At 36.9% G+C, this 16,188-nt stretch overlaps 1 protein-coding gene and 1 non-coding gene across 3 annotated transcripts in view; both read left to right on the forward strand.

Moving 5' to 3' along the window:
* Nucleotides 1-16,188, forward strand: part of LOC105470844 (fibroblast growth factor 12) — a 583,980-nt gene that overhangs the window by 186,936 nt on the left and 380,856 nt on the right. The window lies entirely within an intron of this gene.
* LOC112424802 (small nucleolar RNA U13) lies at nucleotides 1,855-1,958 on the forward strand. Its single transcript, XR_003015739.1, has one exon. It is a non-coding gene; the product is annotated as a small nucleolar RNA U13 (small nucleolar RNA).

Below are 16,188 nucleotides of genomic sequence, written 5' to 3' on the forward strand. Positions count from 1 at the left end.
GTTTGTTGTTTGCTTACTTTTTTGCCATAAAATAGTTATTTCTCACCGTATGTTTTTAAATCTGTCTATTTCAACTTTTGCTTCTTGGTAAGAGGTTAGCAGTCCTTTTCTCCTAAGAGCCAGATAGTAAATATTTTAGGCTTTATGGACCGTACAGCCTTTGTCACAATCACTCGACTCTGAGGTTGTAGCCTGAAACAGTCATAGACAACACAGAAACAAATGGTTATGGCTGTGTTCCAATGGAACTTTATTTTCAAAAACAGGCGTTTGCTGGATTTGGTGTGTGGGTTGTAGTTCTAGACTGTTGAGTGTGGTGAAATAGCCGTGTAGAGTAGTATGTAAAAAGGTAAATAGAATTTTTAAAAATGTAAATACATATTGTGTTAGGACACAATGAAACCCTACAAGCTATGTAAAATTTATTGCTGCAATTTTATGACAGCATTTGTGGGTGGTTAGATGTCTTTCTTTTGTCCCTTCTTTGCATCTTCTTTCAGGTTTGTATCTATGTGGCAGATGTTTGGGGTTATTGAATAAATGAGCTCTAGAACACTTGCTTCACATCCACCTACTTTGAGGGCCACTGATCTACACTAAAAGCATGTAAGTCTCCTAGTATCAATGTGTAACTCACAGAGAATCTGCATCAGAATCAAAATAGTCTACTCTGGGTAATATTCTAAAATGATGCCTGGGCTCTTAAAGGGGGAGTTGGCTGTCCTTCACTGTTTGAAAAAAAGTTTTGTTGAATTGACTGTTAAGGGGAATACAGAAGATTTTCTAATGTAAATGTAGCCCTCATCCTCTATTCTAGTCCTCTCATTCCACGGTCAATATTCCTCTCTTTGGGCAGTTTCCACTTGTAGAACATTCACATTTTTGTTGTTGGCATAAAAATCAACAACAATAAAACTTGGGCCAATGCACTGTATGGTAAGACTACGTGAGCACAGTGATTCCCTCAATATTATATAACAGCTGTCAGTTGAAATGTATAACTTTTCAATTGTATACTTTTATTTTCTTGCCTAAGAAATATTTTCCCCATTTGGTTAGATTCATTTTGTAGTCTTAGTCAAGGTGTATGTCCCAAATTGTAAGAACAGATGAGATAAATTCCTAATTAAAATAAACATAAGATTAAAAAATGATTTTATTCAAAATTAGTATTATTTAGTTATATATGAATTATCAGCCACTCTTAATTGTCTACAAAGAGCACTGCAAAGAACTTCAAATAAAAAGATACATTTTTAATAGACTAAAGAACATGGTGGCTCATGCCTGTGATCCCAGCACTTTGGCAGGCCAAGGCGGGGAGATCTGTTGAGGTCAGGGGTTCAGTATCAGTCTGGCCAACATCACAAAACCCCATCTTTTCCAAAAATACAAAAATTAGTCAGGTGTGGTGGCATGCACTTGTAGTCCCAGCTACGTGGGAGGCTGAGACACGAGAATCGCTTGAACCCAGGAGGCAGAGGTTGCAGTGAGGTAAAATCACACCACTGTACTCCATCCTGGGTGACAGAGTAAGACTCCATCTAAAAAAATAAAAATAAAAATAAGGAACTTACAATCTGATTTTGCTTCCGGAAGCAATAGAAATATGATTAAATGATTAGAAAAAATCAGAAGTGTAATATATGAGTAAGTTAATTTTTTAAAAACTCACATTTCCTGAGCACTACAGTAACCTAAACCCGGCTTCTTTGAAGTTTACTCAGTGTGTTGAACTGTAACAGAAAGCTAGCAACTATACTGCTTATAGTTTTTTCTTAGAATCACTAGAAAATATTTGACCAGAAAAAATAGATTCTGAGTAAAATTAGTTTTTTAAACAAACCAAACCTGATCCTTTTGTAGTTCATAAGCATGATGATTGGGTGTTCACGTGCATGTGTGAGATATGCCACCCTTGAACCTTGTCAAGACATCAGCACATTACCCATCTGATATGAAAAAAAAAGTCATCTTATAAAAATTCACAGTTATAAAATAGGAATAGATAGGACACTGAATGCTTTGGGTTTGTTTTGTCAACATTTATGTTTTCAAGCAGTCTTGCTTCATCCAATTTTTATATTATTTTGAGGAAAAATGCATTGCCAGGAATCACAGTATGTAATGCAAATCAGTCACAGAACTATTCCCTATGGACTTTCTAGCCTATGAAGAAAGATAGGCATGCAGACAACAGAGGAAATTGGGGTGCTTCTGACTTCAGGCTTTGTGGAAGAGTTGACGTTTGGACTGGCCCATGAAAAACTTTAATAAACTAGAAGAGATGATACAAAGGACATTTTTGGCTAAGGAAAGAAGATGAACAAAGGCTAAAAGTTCCAAAGTCTATGTCCAAGTAAAGCAAGTGCAGGCTTGCATTTTACTGTCTTTGATTTCTAAATTCAAGAAGCTCTGAAAACCATTGTGTGTGTTGTTGTTTTTCCTTAAGGTACAGACTGACCTGAATTGACAGGAGGCCATTTATAGTCTTTATTTATCCCACTTATGAGAATATTTATAGATTTTACTGCAGAAATATCAACATATTTCATTATAGGTGCAGCCCCAACATATATGGCTTTTGCTAGTATTTTATACATTAACTGTATTACTTTAAAAAAAATACCACCTTGTTCCCCCAAAAACTTGAATTACAAAACACACTCAGCCCCAGCTGTTTCTGGTAAGGGATTGTAGACTTGAAGTAATTATGGGGGAAGTGATATTGTATAAACTATGTCCAGAAAGCTAGGTGAAGATTGTGCCAGTTCTTAAACACACCAAGTTACAGATTGTGGTAATTTGACTTTAGGCTACAAGGAACCATATACTTCAAAATATAATTTTGAAGAAGAAGTGAAATATTCAACCATTTTTAATCAAAATTGGTTTGAGTCCCTGAGCACACGCTATTTTAAAGTTTTTCTCCATGCAATTACAAAAACTCTGAGTAAGATGGTGTCAGATGAAATGCCTTTTGAAAATAGATATTTATATCCATCATTTGTTTACTTGTGATGGTGTGTAGGAGAAACAAGGTTAGAGAAAACAATTTCAGATAATGTCTGCAGCTTGCTAAGTGTCATGCCACATAAATATGGTCAGAGTTTGATGTCCCCAAATGACTGTGCATTAAAAATACAAGAATTGTTTCATAGAAGAAAAAATAAACAAGCAAAAACCATAAGAAATAGTAATTTATTTCATATTTGGTCATTTTCCTTGCTAAAAATACCTGAAGGCAAATTCCAGAAAATTTGTTTCTGATTTGGTTAAGAAAATTAATTGAGAAATTTAAAATGTTATTGTCATTGTTGTATATACAGTGTATGTGTGTCACTCATAGTGAGTTTTTAAACTCTGCCTTTAAAAACAAGCATCAGAAGTTTGGTACAAAATCAATGTTCACAAATAGTAGAACTGCTATACACCAACAACGACCAAGTTGAGAATCAAATCAAGAACTCAATTGCTTTTGAAACAGCTACAAAAAATAAAATTAAAAAATACTTAGTAATATACTTAAGGAGGTGAAAGATCTCTACAAGGAAACTACAAAACAATGCTGAAAGAAATCATAGACGACACAAAGAAATGGAAAGACAACCCATGCTCATAAATGAGAAGAATCAATATAGTGAAAATGACCATACTGCTCAAAGCAATCTACAGATTTAGTTCAATCCCCATCGAAATGTCATCAGCATTCTTCACAGAAATAGTAAAAAAGTCCTAAAATTCATATGGAACCAAAAAAGAGCCCACACAGTCAAAGCAATACTAAGCAAAAAGAACAAATCTGGAGGCATCACCTTACCCAACTTCAAATTATACTACAAGACTATAGTTACCAAAACGGCATGGTACTAGTGTAAAAACAGGCATGTAGACCAATGGAACAGAATAGAGAACCCAGAAATAAAGCCAAATACTTACAGCTAATTGATCTTCAACAAAGCATACAAAAACATAAATTGGGGAAAAGACACCCTATTAAATAAATGTTGCTGGGAAAACTAGCAAGCTACATGTAGAAGAATGAAACTGGATCTTTATCTTTCCCCTTACACAAAAATTAACTCAAGATGGATCAAAGACTTAAATATATGACCTGAAACCATAAAAATTATAGAAGATAACATTGGAAAAACTCTTCTAGACATTGGCTTAGGCAAATAATTTATGACTAAGACCTCAAAAGCAAATAAAACATAAACAAAAATAAATAAACGTAATATAATTAAACTAAAAATCTTCTGCACAGCAAAAGAAATAGTCATCAAAGTAAATGTATTTCCCACACAGTGGGAGAAGAAAATATTCACAAACTATGCACCCTACAAAGGACTAATATCTAGAATCTGCAAGGAACTCAAACAAATTAGCAAGAAAGAAACAAATAATCCCATCCAAAAGTGGGCAAAGGACATGAATAGACAATTCTCAAAATTAGACACAAACAGACAACAAACAAGAAAAAATGCTCAACATCACTAATTATCAGGGAAATGTCAAGTAAATACACAATGAGATACCACTTTACTCCTGCAAGAATGACCATAATTAAAAGTCAAAAAACAATAGATGTTGGAATGGATGTGGTAAAAAGGGAACACTTTTACACATTTACTCAGCTGGTGTGAATGTAAATTGGTACAACCTATGGAAAACAGTTTGGATATTTCTTTAAGAACTAAAAGTAGAACTACTATACAATCCAGCAATCCCACTACTGGATATCTACCCAAAGGAAAAGAAGCCATTATATGAAAAAGACACATGCACACACATTTGTAGCAGCACAATTCGCAATTGCAAAGATATGGAACCAACCTGAGTGCCCATCATCCAATGAGTGGATAAAGAACATATAGTATATAAACACCATGGAATAGTACCCAGCCATAAATAGAAATGAAATAATGTCTTTTGCAGCAACTTGGATGGAGCTGGAGGCCATTATTCTAAATGAAGTAACTCAGGAATGAAAAGTCAAATATTGTGTGTTTTCATGTATAAGTGGGAGCTAAGCTATGAGGATGCAAAGGCATAAGTATGAGATTACATATTGGGTACAATGTACATTGCTTGAGTGACAGGTGCATTAAAATCTCGGAAATCACCACTAAAGAACGTATCCATGTAACCAAAACCACCTGTTCCCCCAAAACTATTGAAATATAAATAGAAGTGCATTCACCAAAAAAGGTTGGGAATTAGAAAACTGACTCTAGGAATGTATCCATCTTCGTTTTCCTTTCTTAGACTATCTGTATAGTCAGTTAGTTTTGGCTTTCTGTAAGCTTGTAATAAGTATTTCTGAGACCCCAAGAATAATAGCACATTTTTTACAATTTTTGAAGTGTCATTCAAAATTTCAAACAAAAACAAAAATAAACAACTGGAGACAGCTCATGCTCATAAATGGAAGGAATCAATATAGTGAAAATGACCATACTGTCCAAAGCAATGTACAGATTCAGTACAATCCCCATCAAAATGTCATCAGTGTTCTTCACAGAGCTAGAAAAAAAATCCTAAAATTCATATGGAACCAAAAAAGAACCCACACACCAAAGAAATACTAAGCAAAAAGAACAAATCTGGAGGCATCACCTTACCCAACTTCAAATTATACTACAAGACTATAGTTGCCAAAACAGCATGGTACTGGTATAAAAATAGGCATGTAGACCAATGGAACAGAATAGTGAACCCAGAAATAGGCCAAATACTGACCACTAATTGATCTTCAAGAAAGCATACAAAAACATAAATTGGGGAAAGGACACCCTATTCAATAAATGTTGAAATGTACCGATACATGGGCTGGAAGCACATGTAGGCTTATATAATAAAACTTGGAACTGGTATATTTTTCAAGAAGAGTATTTGGTATCTGCCTTAGCAAAATTGCTTAACCTACTTCCTAGAAGTGGAATTCCAATCCTTGAAAGTCTTTGCAAAGAAAATCAGAAAGTTCCATCTAATTCCCGGCTTATAGTTTTCCAGAAAAATTCTGCATTTGACTTCAGAAGAACAGAGAACAATAATAATTTTTATAAACATTATACAGCTCTCACTAGTGCCCAAGGATGAAGAACATGTATTAGGTCATAGAAGTATTTTTTGATGCTGTAATCTCAACAGTCATATTCTGACTATTTGATGTTCTTAGTGATTTTTATCACTTTATAAGTGATTTAAAAAAAATCACTTATAAAGATAAGATGCTGATTTTTTAAAACAATATTTATTTGATTTTAAAAGTATTCAGTAATACTTTTAGAAAATATGACAATATAGAAATGCAGTAATAAGAATTGATGTTGATATCTATTGAGTTTTTTTGAGGTCCTATTGTCATTGTACCTTACATTTTACATACATTATCTCAGTTAAGCTTTACCCTGTTATGTAATATTATTTACATTTTATATAATAGAAACTGATGACTAGAGAGGTTAAGTGAATGGCACAAAGTTATATGGCAGTAAGTGGTAGAGCAGAAGTCAAGCCCAGGAAATTCAATTCCAGAATGCATGCTCTGAGCAGCTATTCTCCCAGCTTCCCCACAATTGACAACCACCACCAAAATGGTCACTGAGAAATAACTACAGTTATATATTTTGTGTATATGCTTTCAATATTTTCCCCATATATATAAAATATATATATATTTCAATATATAAATGAAATAATAAGGGAGACTGTTTTCTCACCTTCCATGTTGGCTTTTTGCTCATCGAACTTATGAAAACTAAAAGAATGGCAAAGGAATGATTTTAGTATATGCTAATCCAGAAGGTAGGTCTAATGCTGAGTGTCTAGGTAAGACCATGGACTAAAAACAACAAACAAACAAAAAGCACTATCCAAACAAGCTGCCATCAGACTAACACCTCCTGAGCAAAAGCTACTTATATTCCTCAGCTCGAGGTGTCAGTGACAGCATCAAGCATGTGGTAGAAACTTAAAGGAGGGGGTTGATTTTCCAAATTTTATCTTCACATACCTTCCTTTCAAAATATAACAACACAAAATGTTGTTAATAACTTTAAGTTTTAAATTTCACCTTTAAGGAAAGTATTTTCATTTGCTTTAAAATAATTATAAATTTTAAAAATAGGGATGACCAATGGATGTTTCATAAAAGGTTCTGACCAGAAAAAAAGAAAAAAGAAAAAATATCCAAACCTCTTTTTCAGAATGTACTAGTCCTTTTAAAGATCTTCTGTAAATGGGGAGTCCGTTAAGTGCTAACCTCTATGTTAAGCATTTCCTTTTCTTTCTTTTTTCCTTTTGCCACAACAAACCTCAAGGCAGATTATTAACCTTGTGTTGCAAATGGGAAAAATGAGATTAAAGTTAAGAAATGTGTCCATGAACACACAGCTGGGACTTGAACTCAGCAATGTGTAGCTCTCAAGTCTTTCTTATGATGTCATCTAAGAGTTTGACAACCAAACTGATCATAATACCTACAACGTGGAGTGGACAACTGAAATGAAAACAGGAAAGAAAAAAAAATCACCACTCTAATAACGTGTGTAGCTGTAAACTATCTTGCTATCTAATATTTTTCTGATAATTTTAAAACATTAAACTGCAGGGCCAGGTATGGTGTCTCACTCCTGTAATCCCAGTACTTTGAGGCAGGTGGATTACCTGAGATCAGTTCGAGACCAGCCTGGCCAACATGGTGAAAAGCTGTCTCTACTAAAAATAAAAAAATTAGGTGGGCATGGTGGCACATACCTGTAATCCCAGCTATGCCGGAAGCTGAGGCAGGAGAATTGCTCAAACCCGGGAGGTGGAGGTTGCAGTGAGCTGAGATCACTCTTTTGCACTCCAGCCTGGGTGAGAGAGCAAGACTCTATCTAAAAAGAAAAAAAAAAGGCCGGGTGCAGTGGCTCACGCCTGTAATCCCAGGACTTTGGGGGGCTGAGGCGGGTGGATCACTAGGTCAGGAGATGGAGACCATCCTGGCTAACACAGTGAAACCCTATCTCTACTAAAATACAAAAAAATTAGCTGGGCATGGTGGCGGGTGCCTATAGTCCCAGCTACTCGGGAGGCTGAGGCAGGAGAATGGTGTGAATGCGGGAGGCGGAGCTTGCAGTGAGCGGAGATGGTGCCACTGCACTCCAGCCTGGGCGACAGAGCAAGACTCTATCTAAAAAATACATACATATATGTATATTAAAATATAATTCAGATACCACAAAATTTACCCTTTTAATGTGCACAGTTCAGTGGTTCTTAGTATATGTACAAGGCTATGCAACCATCACCACTCTTTAATTCCAGAATACATTCATCACCCTGGGAAAAAACCCCATCCCCATTAGTATTCACTTCTTATAGAATTTTGATGAAGCAAAATCCTTCAAAAGCTGTCTACTAAAAATCCAATTTTCTTAGATTTTTCTTTCAAACAAAGACAATTCTTAAATATTTTATAGCTACAGAAGAGAAATTATTAAAATAATCTCAAATAACAAATGAGCAATATTGCTGTTGTTGAATAAATTTTCAAGGATGAAAGGATGAAAAGGATTATTACTGGTAGAATTTCCCAAAAGTCATAAATGTCAATAAACGTCTCTGCCATATATTATTACAATTTATTAAGCACCTATGATCTGGCAGGCACCATATTAAGATGGTCTATGTCAATTAATTCTGACAACAATTCTAAGGAAGTGTGAATACTCACTCTATTGTACACATGATAACCACTGAAAGATAGAGCAGTCATCTCACCCAATAAGTGTAAGAGTTGAGAAGTAATCCTAGGTCCAGTTTGATTTCAAAGCTCAAGCTCTAAACACTAAGCTCCACCAAGTGACAGAAAGTGGATCAAAAGAGAATGTAGATGTCAAAATTAAAAAAAAACAAAAAACAAAAAACAAAAAAAAAACCGGAGGGAGAGAGGAGGATGAACAGAAGTGGGTTAAGGGTACAAACATACAATCCAATAAGAGGAATAAATGTAATGGTTGGTAGCAGAATAGGATGACCATACTTGATAAAAATGTATTATCCTCAGGTGATGGACACTTTAGATACCTTCCCTTAATTGCTACGCATTAGATATGTGTAACAACATTTCTCATGCACCTCACTGATATGGTTTGGCTGTGTCCCCACCCAAATCTCATCTTGAATTCCCACATGTTGTGGGAGAGACCCCATGGGAGGTAGTTGAATTATGGGGGTGGGTTTTCCTGTGCTGTTCTGTTTCCTGTGCTGAATAAATCTCATAAGATCTGATGATGATATAAGTGGGAGTTTCCCTGCACAAGCTCTCTTCCCTTGTCTGCCACCATGTGAGATGTGTCTTTCACCTTCTGCCTTGATTGTGACGTCTCCCCAGCCAGGTGGAACTGTAAGTCCATTAAACCTCTTTCTTTTGTAAATTGCCTAGTCTCCAGTATGTCTTTATCAGCAGCATAAAAATGGACTAATACAGTAAATTCATACCAGTAGAGTGGGGTGCTGCTGAAAAGATACCTAAAAATGTGGAAGTAACTTTGGAACTGGGTAACAGGCAGAGGTTGAAACAGTTTGGAGGGCTCAAAAGAAGACAGGAAAATGTGGGACAGTTTGGAACTCCCTAGAGACTTGTCAAATGGCTTTAACTAAAATGCTGGTCATGATATGGACAATGAAATCCAGGCTGAGGTGGTCTCAGATGGAGATGGGGAACTTGTGAGGAACTGGAGCAAAGGTGACTCTTGTTATGTGTTAGCAAAGAGACTGGTGGCATTTTGCCTCTGCCCTAGAGGTTTGTGGAACTTTGAACTTGAGAGAGATGATTTAGGGTATCTGGCAGAAGAAATTTCTAAGCAGCAAAGCATTCAAGATGTGACTTGGGTGCCGTCAAAGGCATTCAGTTTTATACCTGAAAGAGAGCATAAAAGTTGGGAAAGTTTGCAGCCTGACAATGCGATAGAAAAGAAAATCCCATTTTCTGAGGAGAAATTCCAGCCAACTACATAGATTTGCATAAGTAATGAATAGCTGAATACTATTCCCCAAGACAATGGAAAAAATGTCTCCAGGGAATATCAGAGGTCTTCATGGCACCCCTTCCCACGTCAGGCCTAGAGGACTAGGAGGAAAACATGGTTTTGTGAGTGGGGCCCGGGGTCCCCATGCTATGTGCAGCCTAGGAACTTGGTGCCCTGTGTCCCAGCTGCTCCAGGTGAGTCTGAAAGGGCCAATGTACAGCTTTGGCCATGACTTCAGAGGGTGCAAGACTCAAGCCTTGGTAGCTTCAATGTGGTGTTGAGCCTGCCAGTGCACAGAAGTCAAGATTTGGGGTTTGGGAAACACCACCTAGATTTCAAAGGATATAAGGAAATGCCTAGATGTCCAGGCAGACTTTTGCTGCAGGGGTAGGCCTCTCAGAGAACCTCTGCTAGGGCAGTGTGGAAGGGAAATGTGGGGTTGGAGCCCCCATACAGGGTCCCTACTGGAGCACTGTCTAGTGGAGCTGGGAGGACCACCATCCCCTAGACCCTAGAATGGTAGATCCACTGACAGGTTGCACCATGTACCTGGAAAAGCTGCAGACACACACCACCAGCCCATGAAAGCAACTGAGAGAGAGGCTGTACCCTGCAAAGCCACAGGTGCCGAGCTGCCCAAGAGCATGGGAACCCACCTCTTGCATCATTGTGACCTAGACATGAGACATGGAGTCAAAGGAGATCATTTTGGAGCTTTGAGATTTGACTACTCCACTGGATTTCGGACTTGCATGGGGCCTGTACCCCTTTGTTTGGGCCAATTTCTTCCACTGCCTGAACCCCCATTGTATCCTGGAAGTAACAAACTTGGTTTTATTTTACAGACTCATAGGCAGAAGGGACTTGTCTCAGATAAGGCTTTGGACTGTGGACGTTTGAGTTAATGCTGAAATGAGTTAAAACTTTGGGGGACTCTTGGGAAGGCTTGATTGGCTTTGAAATGTGAGGATATGAGATTTGGGAGGGGCCAGGGGTGGAATGGTATGGTTTGCCTGTGTCCCCACCCAAATCTCATCTTGAATTCCCACATGTTGTGGGAGGGACCCAGTGGGAGGTAGTTGAATAGTGGGAGGTAGTTGAATAATTCCTGTGCTATTCTCATATAATTAATATATGAGAATCACCAGATCTGATGATTATATAATGGGGAGTTTCTCTGCATAAGCTCTCTACTCTTGTCTGCTGCCATGTGAGACATGCCTTTCACCTTCCACCATGATTGTGAGGCCTCCCCAGCCATGTGGAACTATAAGTCCATTAAACCTCTTTCTTTTTTAAATTGCTCAGTCTCTGATATGTCTTTATCAGCAGCATGAAAATGGACTAATACACCCATAAATATGTACAAATAAAAAAATAAAAATGAAAATAACAGTTCAGTCTAAATGGATTATTTACATAAGCCCAGGGTGCTGCAGATGGTTACCTAGTGCTGGCTCCTAGAAGGATTATTCCAGTGATTTTCATATCTACATATTGAATGCTTACAACATACACTTGCGTAAGACCATAGAAAACAGATCATTCTGATCCATTTTTCATTATTTGTTCATTAACGTATAAAACTAGAAATGAAAACAATGGCAAAACTGGAAGTATACAACCTTTCAGACTAATACTATGAACCCCTTCTCCCAGGTCTTTTTCTGTTGGTCTCTCAGGATCTTTATCCTAAACTAGTCATCATCTTAGTTTATTTTCTGTTGTTATAACAGAATACCACAGACTGTGTAATTTACAAAGAAAAATACATTTAATTTTCACAGTCCTGGAAGCAGAGAAGGCTGCTAGCATCTGGTGAGGGCCTTTTTGCTGTGTCATATCATAGCAGAAGGCAAATGTGTGCTAGCTCAGGTTTCTCTTCCTCTTATAAAGCTACCAGTCCCATTGTGAGGGTCCCCCTCTGATGATGTTATCTAATCCTAATTACCTCCCAAAGGCCCCACCTCCAAATTTTATCACTATATGTTTGGGGATTGAGTTTCGAACACATGAAATGTTGAGGACACATTCAAGTCATAGCACCAATTTAAGGGCTCCAAAGGCTCCTTTTCTCCTGGTTTGCATTTCTTTTGGATTTTTTCAAGACCTCCTTTATTTTTATCATACTTGAAACCATGTGGTAGGTGTGTCATTGATTTTTAGGAAAGACAGAAGGCATGACGCATGCTGCTTTTGTTGTAACTGAAATGTAAGGTTATAATAAATTTGATTAAGGCTTTATCTTCAGTCGAACCATATGGTTAACTCTAAAGAAACAGAATCATATAACAATTCTGCAACTCTGGGTAAAGTTTTCAGTTTAATTCAGCAGATATTTATTGACCATTTCCTATGTTTCGAGTAGCATCTGTATATGGGGAAAGGCAGAAATAGTAATATTTCATGATGAATGACTTTTATGACTTGCCATGAAAGGGAACAAAAGTGACGTGTGTGTGTGTGTGTATGTGTGTCTGTGTGTATAAGCTTGAGATGAGGAACTGTATATAAACATGTGCCTAACTAATTGTGACACAAGCTATGATGTGATAAGTGCCTAAGTGTTTCCTGATTCCTCTGTGGCTAAATCAACACTTCTACCACCTCTTTAGACACTATAAAATCATGTACTTCTTTTGTGCAGCTGTTACAGTTGTAATAATATATTAGTTTGCATGACTATTTGGCTAAATTTTCAATAAGTACTTTGGCTTTTTGGAAATCAGAGATTATTGCGTGAAAGTTCTATGCTAAGAAATATGTGCAGTTAAGCTCCAAAGAACGGCACCTAATCCAGCCAGGGAAGGTTTGTTGACAGAGGTGATAATGAATCCAAGTTTTGAAGGGTGGGTATGAACTCACTGGAAGAAGAAAGAAAGCAGGATAGTCTAAACAAGTGAAATATCATGTGCAAAAACATGTAGACACAAACACAAAACAGTTCAACTCAGGCAACGCATGGTGGCTCACGCCTGTAATTCCAGCACTTTGGGAGGCTGAGGCAGGCATATCACGAAGTCAAGAGATCAAGACCATCCTGGCCAACATGGTGAAACCCGTCTCTACTAAAAATACAAAAATTAACTGGGCATGGTGGCGCACACCTCTAGTTCCAGCTACTCAGGAGGCTGAGGCAGGAGCATCATTTGAACCTGGGAGGCGGAGGTTGCAGTGAGCCAAGACGGTGCCACTGAACTCCAACCTGACAACAGAGCGAGACTCCAACTCAAAAAAAAAAAGAAGAGAAAAAAACAATGAGACTCAAGGACACGGACTAAGTTCAAGTACAGAGATAAGACAAGCAAATCATCGTAGGTTTTATGTACCAAACTTAAATTGTCGACTTAATCTTCAATACTATGAAAAGTTTCTGAAGAGCCACATTCTTTAGGGACTTGAGTTTTGGGGTGATTATTTTGGCAGTATGGAGGCCAAATTTAAGGCAGTTGGAATATTTTTGTAAATATGTTGTAGTAATTAGGCAAGACGTGATCAGGGCCTGAAGGAAGGCAAGAATAAAGTGACGGATGTTAGAGAAGTTAAACAAATAGTATCTATAATACTCTCTTTGATTGGAGATAAGTTAGCAAGAACAGCTTAGGATGGCTCACAAGGCTTTGAATTTGGAAACTGGATAATTAGATGTAGTTGTTCATTAAAATATGGAGTTCAAGAAGTTTAGAGGGAAAGAAATGTGTCCATTTGTAGTTATGTGTTTTTTTTTTTTTTAATACCTGTGGATCCTTTAGTAGAGATTTCCAGGGAAACTTGGAAATAGATGATTAAACCTATGTAGGTATCTTGTCAGCAGACACAGATCCAGGAGTTATCAATAGTGCAAGAATTTTAATGTGTAAGAAAATGTCCAGTAACAGCAAAAATGGAGAAGAGATTGAAGCTTGGTAAATAGTAACACTTAGAGGATGGCAGAAAGAGAACTATGATGTTAATAGAGAAGTAGAAGGAAAACCGAGAGAAAAATGGTGTTTCTGAAGATGAGGAAGAGTTTCTTGAAATAGAATGATCAATAATTTTAACACATATAATTATTGCATATTTGTAGCATTAGGACAAAATGTGCCCATTGTATCTGGAATAGCGTTGATTATGGTGATTTTATAAAAAGAACTTTGGTGAGATTGTGCAAGCAAGAGGCAGCACTCAGTGGGTTTAAGAAAGAAAAATACTGAAGTGAAGGTAGTACATATAGCCTCTTCTTTAAGATGTTTGTATGTTTGTGGAAGGGAAGAAAGAGGATAGAAAAATAATGCACAAAGGAGATTTCAAAATTCCACATGTGGCTCTTGCCTGGTATGTGACAGTGGCAACTTTGGGCTTAACCTGTGTTATGCCCAGGCACAAAGATATATACACATGTATACTTGTGAATATATTTGTGTGCATAACCATCACCTTAAAGGGGCTAAAATATTCATTCTCCAAATTACTGCATGTCCAACAAACCTTCGATATGGATACTAATGAACTTCTCCAGTTAACCCTTTTTCTCCTCCTTTTCCTACTCTAACCATTGCCCCACAACCACTTTTGTATTAGGACAGTTAAAAGCTTGCCATCAGGAAAGTTAGCCAAAGTCATAAGTTTAGACTCTTTCCTATGCCCTTTTCTGAAAGTTAACACTAATAGAAACCTCATAGTTTACCGTAAAGGCAATGCTTATTTTTACTGGTCAGATCTTTAAATGAATGTCTACCTTCTGCTTCTAGAAAGCAGACAATCTACAGAGAAAATTCAATTTCCAGGGAAAAGAAAAATGTCCTGAAATCATTTCTATGCATATTATCAAGTAAGTTTTTTGATTCTGATGCTATCAAAATCAAGGGCAGCATCATAGTGTCTTTTAAAGAATATTGCACTAGGAAGGGGGCAGGGGTTCTGAGCCACTTAGTTGCAGCCCTGCTGCTGGGGGCCAGGTGACTTTTGAAGAAGTCAATGTTCCTTTTTTTTTTTTTTTTTTTTTCTGTTAAAGGATGGAGTTAGAAAATAAACGTCTACCATGGGTTGACTTATGTTAAAATTTTATTCCCTAAAACCCCAAATGAAGTCATTCCACAAATACATTTCCTTCTCCTATCTGCAATTTGGAAGAACCTCTTCTTTACAAATGTCATGATACTACTATGTGGTTTTACATGGTTTGCATCCCTCCTAGGCAATCAGAATTGCTCTTCTCATCTGGGCTATCGCTATAGGCTTCAAATTTCTCTGTCCATTGTTTGTATAGCTATATATTCTTTCCATCTCTATGAGATAGTGAGTCCACTGAGGGCAGGGTTATATTTAAACAAACTATGCACTTGCTAAATGTGCAGTGAATAGAAATGAGTATTTTAAAATTCATTTAACAGGTGGACTTAATAGTATCTTATAAAATTTGATGACAGTGTTGTTCGGAGAGCTTGGATAATATGAAAGCTAAAAGAGGTTGGGTGAATCTTTATTATCAGACTTGGGTAGGGCTCTTTATTACTGTTTTGGTGCCTTTAATACTCAAGATTGTTGAAATTCCAGAAGGGCATGTGGGAATCAAACACGGTTTCTATCAATCAGATGGAAGTAACTATTTTTCCCAATGTCACCTAAATGTAAGACTTCCCATTTAAAAATGAATATATGATTTGAAAATAAAATAAGAGTAGCAGCTCAGATTTATGGCACTTTGGAAATTTCTTATCATTTACTCATGCATCCCTTCGTCTTGGAGGATAAGGATCATCAAAACTTGAACTCCTTTTGGTACCAACATTCTACTGTTAGGCGCTGAGAAGTTATGATTCTCACTTAGGTCTTCTGATTCTCAGGCATCAAGACTATATCCCGTTGCAACTTAGAAATAACATTTCTAGTCCCTGTGTGTCTCCTTCACATTCCGGATTTTTGTATTTTAATTAAGCTTAGTAATAAATACGTTTTAAAAATCAAAGCAAAATTCATGTAATTGATTTTTGTTGTTATATGTTATTTATTGTGAAGAAGTAATAGGCATACGGTGCACTTTTACGTTATAAAATGGAACGCAGTCAAAAGTAAGTCTCCATCTCTCTGTTCTGTTCTGCTACCTAATCTTTCTCCCTGAGACTACAACTGATGCCAATTTCTTATGTACTTTTCAGAAAGAGTCCATGAGTTTATAAACATGAATGTA

Source organism: Macaca nemestrina, chromosome 2 (assembly GCF_043159975.1).
Source record: "Macaca nemestrina isolate mMacNem1 chromosome 2, mMacNem.hap1, whole genome shotgun sequence".
NCBI classification, from domain to species: Eukaryota; Metazoa; Chordata; class Mammalia; order Primates; family Cercopithecidae; genus Macaca; species Macaca nemestrina.